Here is a 9,967-nt window from a genome sequence, read left to right as displayed (position 1 = left end):
GCTCTAGGGAAGCCCCAGACATCGCTGTTCATATGTGGACAACGATGTCAGGGAATTCCAGAGTCTCAGAGCAGATACTAGCGGCTCTGTGTCCCGCGGGCCGCAGATGACAGCCCCAGGGGACAGCGATGTCAGGGAATTCCACAGAGTCCCGGAGCAGAGCCTGTACTAGCGCTCTGCCCGGGACTCCGGCTCTGGGGAAGCCCCAGACATCGCTGTTCATATGTGGACAACGATGTCAGGGAATTCCAGAGTCTCGGAGCAGAGCAGATACTAGCGGCTCTGTGTCCCGCGGGCCGCAGATGACAGCCCCAGGGGCCACATTCGGCCCGCGTGCTTGAGACCCCTGAAAAGAGTACACGGGAAGGAGGGGAATCAGCTGCAGGGTTCCTCCTTTAGTGTATGAAGGATACAGCATGAGGGGGACACAACTGAACTGCTCAGAACACACAACAAAGCTCTTACATTACATCAGGAAGAACCTGTTCACTGAGAAAGCATAGAGAAGAAACGTGCAGAGGGACGGAAAAACTCAAAATACGCAGGTAGCACAAAATTCTGGCTGCAGTAGATGTAGCGATAGGAATATATTAAGGAATTATAAAAATTACAGTATTACCCTGATCTAATTTTATTATCTGAAACATTCCCTAGTGATGATGGACTGTTCGCATAATAACCAATTGAGAAGTTCCCTGAGCTGCTGACAGGTCTACAGGCCAAGTGCAGGAAATGTGAAGTTCCTGCAGCCATGTAGATTATCAGAAAACACTGCAGCAACAAATTGGAGCATATCAGACAATAAACCTGGTCATATATTTAGATTAAAGGGTAACTAAATGGTCAACAAACTTCTGACATGTCATAGTGACATGTCAGAAGATTTGATCGGTGGGGATCTGAGAATATTTTGGAGAATTCAATAGGTGAAATGATGGTGACAGGTTCCCTTCAAGATGCAGAAGTTACAACATTTGGCAGATATGCAGCCTTCAAATGTGTTATTGCATTACTAACCAATAAGTTACGTAGAATTCTTCAGAGGATATTTTGTAAAGAACATCTAAATCTGAATAGTTACTATCCTTAACATACCACCTGCACATTGAACGGATAGAGATACAGGAGGGAATCCGCACCCCCAGGGACACACTTTATGAGAACAACAAAAGCAAAGTATTCACAAACTAATATTTCTAAACTAGGAAGAAAATGAAAAATTACGAGGGGATCTTCAAAAGAAATGGTGTTTTTGTACACAGACTCAGATAATGGGACCCCTCCCCCACCTTTACTACTTTTTAATGAAGAGTCACCAAATGGGAATCTGAATTGACAATGCAAAAAGACCGAGCACACTGTGCAGACAGCAGAATGAGTATATGGCTTTCCTGAATGGGAAAATCTTGCTTTATTTTTTCTTCTTCGACACTGGATATTGTTAATTGTTAGATCTTGCTTGCAAGAAAATTCTTAAAACAAGTAACATTACTGTGTACAGACGTGTCCAGAAACTTTGTTTTCTCTGCAATAGTTTTTTATTCTTTAAAAACATATTGATCATGACTTTCTGCACACCACGCCTCTGGCTTTGTAGTTAACAGTCTAGGAATTCTCTTATACATAGACCAGGGTTGTAGGAGGCGTGGGTATGGCACCCAGTCCTGATCACTACCTCACTAACCACGTAACAGTAAAAACCTCTTCCCACTTCCTGTAAGAAGAAAACATTTCCAGCTAAAACTGAATCTTCTGATGAAGGATTTTCAAACAATTAACACTTTTGGCATATCTATTTGACATACTATAAATGTGTGTTGGTTGGGAAACCAACTGTTTGGGACCCCACTAAATCCTGGGAAAATTTCCGGTAGAGAGTTAGGCCCAGTTCACACTGAGGTTTTTGGCGCTGATTATGATGTGGAAACCATGTTGGAATCAGTGCCAAAAAATTTCTGAAATCGCGCCTCCCCCCATTCATTTCAATGGAAGGCAGAGGCAGTTTTTTTTCCGGGCGGCTTCCAGCCGCTCGCGGGACAAAAAAAGCGGCTTGTCCCTTCTTTCAGCGGTTTATGCCTCTGTCCTCCCGTTGAAATCAATGAGAGGCAGAATAAACCCGTGGCGCTAGTTTGAGCGCTTCTTGCAGCATTTTTTGCCCGCAGTCCTCAATGGCCGCGGGAGAAAATCGCAGCGAAAAAGCGCGGCAAAAGCTCTGGCAGGTGAAAACCTGCCTGCAAAAAGCTCCATGTGAACAGGGCCTTAGGATGGACAGACATTATTCTGAAGTCAGAAACCGCAGATTCAGCAGCCTTCAATGCAACTCAATGGACAGGAATTGTGTATGTGTAGCCAACTCTATGACTAGAACAGGGCACTGGTCATCTCTGTTCTGTGGACTGGTAGGGCACCAATTGATTAGAATAACTTGCCGCTGCAAGCTCCGCACACTGCGAGCACCTCTACTTCTTCCTAACCTATAAAATGCACATTAACGAAAAGTAGGGTACAGATGGGAGACGGGAGTATGACTGCAGGATCAGACTACACAGGGATTATACATCGCTATAGACACAGAATGGTAGAACATTTCTAATCAATCTGATCTAGTACAAAGTTGCTCCAATTTTTATTTCAGATCCATTAGAACAATAAAATAAAATTGGTTGTATAGGTATAGCATTTAATACTTTAATGACCGCCTATTCGCCTTTTTCACGGTGACCTTTAAGGGTACTTATGCCACAGACTCGCCTTTTCACATCGCTATGTCATAAGCCTGGCATGGGTGTCTATGCTGTTTTGGGCTGTCTAAAGACAGCCAGGCTTCTGCACGAACGGTTACCTCCAATTCATGCCGTCTAACCCCTTAGATGCTGCAGTCAATAGCAACTGTGGCATCTAAGTATTTTAGAGGGAGTGGGCTCTGTCAGTCACACTTGTGGTGCGATCACTTTGTGCCGATGGGTTTCATGGTAGCTAGGGGGCCTATCAAAGCCCCACAGGTCTACCCTCAGTGCATGCCTATAAGGTCTTGCCTCTGACAGGCATAATACACTGCAATACAGAAGCAATCAAACGATCGCATAGTGTAGTCCCATATAGTGGGACAAAAAAAAAAAAAAAACAAGCAAAACTTTTTATAAAGTTAATAAAAAATGAAAAAACACACCTTTTCCCTTTACAAAATGCTTTATTATATAAAAATAAAATAAATAAAATCTACACATTATTGGTATCACCATGTCCATAATAACCTGAACTATAAAACACTTTATTTAACCCCTTAACGACCGCCCACCGTCTTTTGAACGTCAGGCGGTGCAGGTACTCAGTCTACGACGACGCCTTTTGGCGTCGCTGTAGTAGAGTGGGTTTAACGGCAGCCTGGTCAAGTCTGCACTAAAAACCGGCTGTATGTAATAGGTCCGGTTCTTAGTGCAGCCATCAGGACCTGCCGATTTCGTCGTAAGAGCACGTGACCGCTGTGACAGCCAATCACAGCGGTCACATGCTGTTACTGCGTACAGAGCCGCCGGGAGTGTCTAAATGACAGCTCCTGCTCTAAGAACGAGCTGTTGCTAGAGCAGTGATCAGGAGCCAATAGTATTGGTTCCTGATCTTTTGTGATCACTATGAGATCCAATCATAGTGATCACTACTGTAAAATAAAAGTAAAAACATGTATCTGTTTCTCCTCACTGTTATAGCTGTGAAGAGAAACAGATACAAGTGTGTCAGTGTCCCCACACAAAATCACTTGTCCCTTACACAGTTTATTAAAAAAAAACACATTTTTTTCAGTATTTTATAGTATATACATATATATATAAATATATTTACTGTATATACTAAGAATCGTACTATAAACTACTTTCTTTTTAGGGTACGCTGTTAGACGGCGTGTACGCTGTTAGGCCTCATGCACACGACCGTAGCCGTGTGCACGCCCGTGATTTTCGGGCCGGCTGCGGACTGTCAGCCGCAGGCCACCCGCAAATCGCGGGACATGCACATGGCCGCCACCATTGTTTTCAATGAGCCCGGACCGCAGAACAGGGCCGTAATAAGACATGCCTGTTCTTTCTGCGGTTCGGGCTCCCGGGCCGTGCAAGGACCGCAAAAACTACAGTCGTGTGCATGGCCCCATAGAAAAGAATGGGGCCGCAATTCTCCCGTGGATTTTCGGGGGAATTGCGGCCGCAAAAACACGTTCGTGTGCATGGGGCCTTAGACGTCGTAGGGTGCTGTTCTGGGCTTGGGTTTACGGTTTGTGTTAGGCGTAGGGTTTAGGTTTGGAAAAGAAAAAAAAAAACTTTAAAAAAAAACAATAAAAAAAAAAGTTTAATTCTTTTAGCGTTCTTAGTTGATTAGGCTTCATGCACACGACCGTGCTCGTAATTACGACTCGTAATTACGAGCACGGCCGACCCGCGGGCAGCCGGCCGCTTTTGCGAGCCGTGCTGTCATTATAAAGTATAGCAGCACGCCCCGTAAAATAGAAAAATAGAACATGTTCTATTTTTTTTAACGGCACGGGCACCTTCCCGTGAGAAAACGGGAAGGTACCCGTGGGTAACAGAAGTCTATGAACCCGTTAATGCGGTCGTAATTACGACCCGCAATAACGGGTGTTTTTATGGTCGTGTGCATGAGGCATTGGTTGATAAAAAAAAAATTGAAACCGCTAGTTCCATTTATTATTTGCAGTTTAGACTGTATATTCATTATGGCTGCCAGAAGATACAGCGTTGAGGAAGCCTATCAGATGCTATGCTCAGATACGGATTCTGCATCTGAAGTTGAGCTTTTAGGGTATGTGCACACGTAGTGACCAAAAACGTCTGAAAATACGGAGCTGTTTTCAAGGGAAAACAGACCCTGATTTTCAGACGTTTTTTGAGCAACTCACGGTTTTCGCTGCGTTTTCGCAGCGTTTTTTACGTCCGTTTTTGGAGCTGTTTTCATTGGAGTCTATGAGAAAACGGCTCCAAAAACGTCCAAAGAAGTGTCCTGCACTTCTTTTGACCAGGCTGTATTTTTACGCGTCGTCGTTTGACAGCTGTCAAACGACGACGCGTAAATGACAGGTTGTCTGCACAGTACGTCGGCAAACCAATTCAAATGAATGGGCAGATGTTTGCCGACGTATTGTAGCCTTATTTCCAGACGTAAGACGAGGCATAATACGCCTCGTTTACGTCTGAAAATAGGTCGTGTGAACCCAGCCTTACTTGAAAGCGACAGCGAAAGTGTCGCTTCAAGGGATTCTATGGATATGAGACCCAGCACCAGTGATATGGGAGACGGCGCAGTTGCCACAACGTCCGTTCAAAGTGCAGCCCCTGAAATTGCACAACCCCACCAAACCGATTTAGTGTGGGAACCCACGAGTTTATTTTCTCCCACCATAAATGACTTTTTTGCTACTCCTGGCATAAGTCCCAATGTCAGTACTTTTTCACCACTAAATTATTTTAATATTTTTATTACGGACCAAGTTTTGGAACATTTTGTGCAGGAAACAAATTTGTATGCCAGGCAGTACATTGCCAATAAGCCTTCGTCACCTAATGCCAGGTTGTGGAATCCCACAAATTTCAAAGGGCGTCTCTCATATCGTCAATTCATACCCTCAAAAAATGCAAAATACGGGGTAAAGATCTACAAATTATGTGAAAGCACTACTGGCTACACATGTGCATTTAAGATCTACGAGGGTAAAGACAGTGAATTTAATCCACCAGGGTGCCCTCCAAATATTGGTACCACTGGTAAGATTGTGTGGGATTTAATTGGCCCTTTCCTACACAAGGGGTATCATGTATACACGGACAGTTTTTATACCAGTGTGCCATTGTTTAGCGCCCTTCATTGTACGCAGGAATCGCAAAGGTTTCCCACGTCAACTTGTGGATAAAAAACTACGAAAGGGGGAGTCATGCACTTTTCAAATTGAGAAGATGCTGGCTTTAAAATTTCGTGACCGCAAGGACGTCTACATGATCAGCACTGTCCATTCAAGTGCAACAGCAACTATTAGAGAACGTGGGGCCTCTGCAGATAGACAAAAGCCTGTATGTGTCATCGGCTATAACAAATTCAGGTTGCGATGCAGAACGCATTTGTCCTGTACAAAAAATCAGCGGGCAGGGCGACATTCTTTGAATTTCAGGAGAAAGTGATTGAAGATCTCCTATTTTAATCTGCAGACCAGAGAGTAGTCCATGAGTCAGAGGATGTACACCGACTTGTTGAAAAACATTTTTTACACCCCATCCCTTCAACATCTAACCAAAAATACCCCAAAAACCAGTGTCGGGTCTGCAGCAAACGAGGACAGCGAAGTGAGTCACGATATTATTGTTCCGCTTGTCCTTCCAACCCTGGTCTATGCATAAGTCCCTGTTTTGTCCTTATCAATACACTATGGGCTTTATTACAGTTTTGTTCGGGTTTTTGGTGGACCTCTTACACCCGACAATACTTCTAGAAATAGCGACATTAATTTGGGGAGTAGTGGTCCTTTACTGTATCTATACATACGGTGTGGGACACTGCCCCTTTATATATTCTACAGGTGATTGGTTGTTTTGTGCACATGGCGGTTCCTACCTTGCCGGGCAGGGGCTTGTTATGGTGTACCGCGTCACTTGGCACATTCGTCCCTTATATAGGGATTGATGGAGCTAAAGAGACGTTGTACAACCAGTCACTTTGAATAATAAAGTCATTACAGCCCTACAAATTTTCTTTCATCCTGTGAACCTGCTCTAGTTTTCCACATAGCTGGATACATTCTTCCTCCTTTTTTTTTGGATATATTGCCTTTTTCCGCCAACAGTTTAATACATTTTCCCACTCTAACTTACTATATATCAGAGAGGGTTGATATACATAATGTCTATGGACTGACATGATTTCAGGACAGCTGCTTTCTTAGCACGACATAGTCATAGGGTGTAGAAACTGTTAGGGACATCTATTTCTCAATCTTTTTGTCCAGGAAACACATTAGGGCCACAATGGGGATATTTTTGAACACAGGAGAAACAGGGTGATACATTTTTTGGTGCATTTCCTTATTCTCATGTCCTCTGTGCAAGAAATATGACCTTAAAATGACACATTTGTGAAAAAAAGTGAAATAAAATTTTCTTTCCACCTGCTTTGCATTAATTCCTGCGAAAACTGTGGGGTCAAAATACTTAGTACACCCCTAGATGAATACCTTAAGCGGTCTAGTTTTCAAAATGGGGTCATTTATGGGGAGTTTCTATCTTTTTGGCAGCTCAGTGCCTCTATAAATGTGTAATGGGACCTGAAACATTTTCAAGCAAAATGTGTGTCCTGAAAGTCTTCGGGTGCTCCCTTCCTTTCGGGCCCTGCCGTGTGTCCAGGCAAAGCATTAGGGTCACAATGTGGGCATTTTTGAAAACAGGAGAAACAGGGTGATAGATTTTGGGGGGTGTTTCTTCATTCTGATGGTTGCTTTACAAAGAAATCGGTCTTCAAAGTGATACTTTTATATAAAAAGTTTTTTTTTTTTTTATTTCACCTGCTATGCATTAAATTTAGCAAAAAACTGTGGGGTCAAAATACTCACTACACCCCTAGATAAATACCTTAAGGTGTCTAGTTTTCTAAATGGGGTCGTTTATGGGGAGTTTCTATCGTTCTGGCAGTTCAAAACCTCTCCAAATGTACAGTGGGGCCTAAAACATTTTCAAGCAAAAATGAGACCTGAATGCCTCCGGTTGCTCCCTTCCTTTCGGGCCCTGCCGTGTGTCCAGGCAACGCATTAGGGTCACAATGTGGGCATTTTTGAAAACAGGAGAAACAGGGTGATAGATTTTGGGGTGCATTTCTTCATTCTCATGGTCGCTTTACAAAGAAATCGGTCTTCAAAGTGATACTTTTATGAAAAAAGTGAAATTATATTTTTTTACGCCTGCTTTGCATGAATTCTTACAAAAAAACTGTGGGGTCAAAATACTTACAACACCCCTTAATAAATACCTTAAGGGGTGTAGTTTTCAAAATGGTGTCACTTGTGGGGGTTTCCACCATTCTGACACCTATGAGCCTCTGAAAACCTGGCTTGGTGCAGGAAAACAAAATGTACTTCAAAAGTTATAAAATCATTACTAAACTTGTAAGTCTTCTAAATTGCTCCAAAAAAATTTTTTTTTTTCAAAAGTGCTGCCAAAATAGAGTAAAGCGATGGAAATATATATTTAATAAAAAAAATTGTACAGTATGTATGTACATATGTGACATATTGCAGTTAAAAATAGGGAAAAATGATCAAGAAGTCGTATGTACCCCAAAATCCGTTATGCCACAAAAAATAAGCCCTCACCCGCCGAAAAAAGACAAATTTTTATGGCACTATTTTTTATTTTTATTTTATAAAACTAGAAAAACATAAAAATATATATACATTTGGTATCGCCGTAATCGTAACGACCCACAGAAAAAAGTTCTATAATTTATACCACATGGTACATGCCATAAATTTAGACGCAAAAAAGAATGGAAGGAATTTGTTTGTTTTCCATTACCCTCCATTTTTATGGCACTGCAGAGATTTGGATTGGATTTGTGTGTAGTATTTGCATCTATACAATTTGCTATATACAGTGAAGTACTGAGGTCCTTTTTATGTGGTCTATTCTAATCCACGTTTTGTATTATTGATGTAATTCTTTTACTTTTGTCTTTTGGTTTAATGTTGTAAGTACTGGTTTGGGTCAACTATGGATACACGTCAGAGCTGTGGTGTTTACGTAGGTGATTAGTGGTTGTACAACCCTGAATAAATGTTTTATTTTTTAATAAACTACAAACGCTGACCTTAAACAGTCTGAATCCCATAGGTAAATCTATCTAAATCATTTATGGTGACATGAACACCAGCCTAAAATGTTTTGTTTGTTTTTCTGAATGCCATGTATTATACATCATTATCAGATAACACTTAAAATGCTTTCAAGCATAGCTCCATTAAAAGGGGTTTCCCCTGGCAAGACCAAAGATAATCCAGATTAGCTTTATAGAATGGTCTTCAAATACTGTAACAGGAAGGAAACCGTCTGTGCATGCTATAAATAAAAAGGGATTAAACCAGCTCAGCACTACATTAAATTTCCTAAAGCGATGACATAGGACTGAGTCTAGAGGGAGAAAATGGTAAAACTTCCCTGGACATTCGAATCGCATTAACAAATACAGTTTGCATGGCTAAAGGTCCTTTGACACCGGCAATTTTTTTCCGGTAAACAAGCACCGATCGACAATATATCACATCGATCGGCGCTTCTTTACTTCCATTTACATGGCGCAATCATTGCGCTGTATGGGGATAAAAAAAGATCCGTCCCCATACAGTTTGCATCATTGTTGGCAGTCCATCCCCTATTTACACAGTGACATGTGCTGCCAACAACTATGATTTTTAGGACCATATGAAAGATGCAACCAGTCTATATACAAGCGTTTGCTGACTTGTTGGCTGATCGATGGGTCCTGATACACAGGCTGAAAATCGTGAAGAAGCGTTCCATTCCCCCAATCATCAGGACGTGTAAAAGGCCCTTTAGGCTCTGTTCAGATGATATTGAAGCCTTCCATCGGAGGTATGCATCGGGAGGATTTTCCAACATATACCTCAGAGAGATAGCTGCGACGTATGCCCCTGTATAGAATGGCATACATCACCAATAGGCTCCCATTGTAAAAGTACATAAACCTTGCGTAACTTTCTTTCTTACTGTATTCCTCTATAAAAAAAAATTGTGTAGCCTACTACTGTGCTCATGACAAAAATAGGATATGCTAATGCATGCCAGCCCGACGCATGCCAAAAGGACACTTGTTGCATACGCCAGGTTAATGAGACCCTGTGGATAAGTTCGGTGTATACGGGAGCTATCCGAACGTAGTTCACAGATGTAATGTAAACCGAGCC

Source organism: Rhinoderma darwinii, chromosome 4, assembly GCF_050947455.1.
Source record: "Rhinoderma darwinii isolate aRhiDar2 chromosome 4, aRhiDar2.hap1, whole genome shotgun sequence".
Taxonomy (NCBI): Eukaryota; Metazoa; Chordata; class Amphibia; order Anura; family Rhinodermatidae; genus Rhinoderma; species Rhinoderma darwinii.
The sequence above is the reverse complement of the archived record's forward strand: the minus strand, read 5'-3'. Positions refer to the sequence as shown.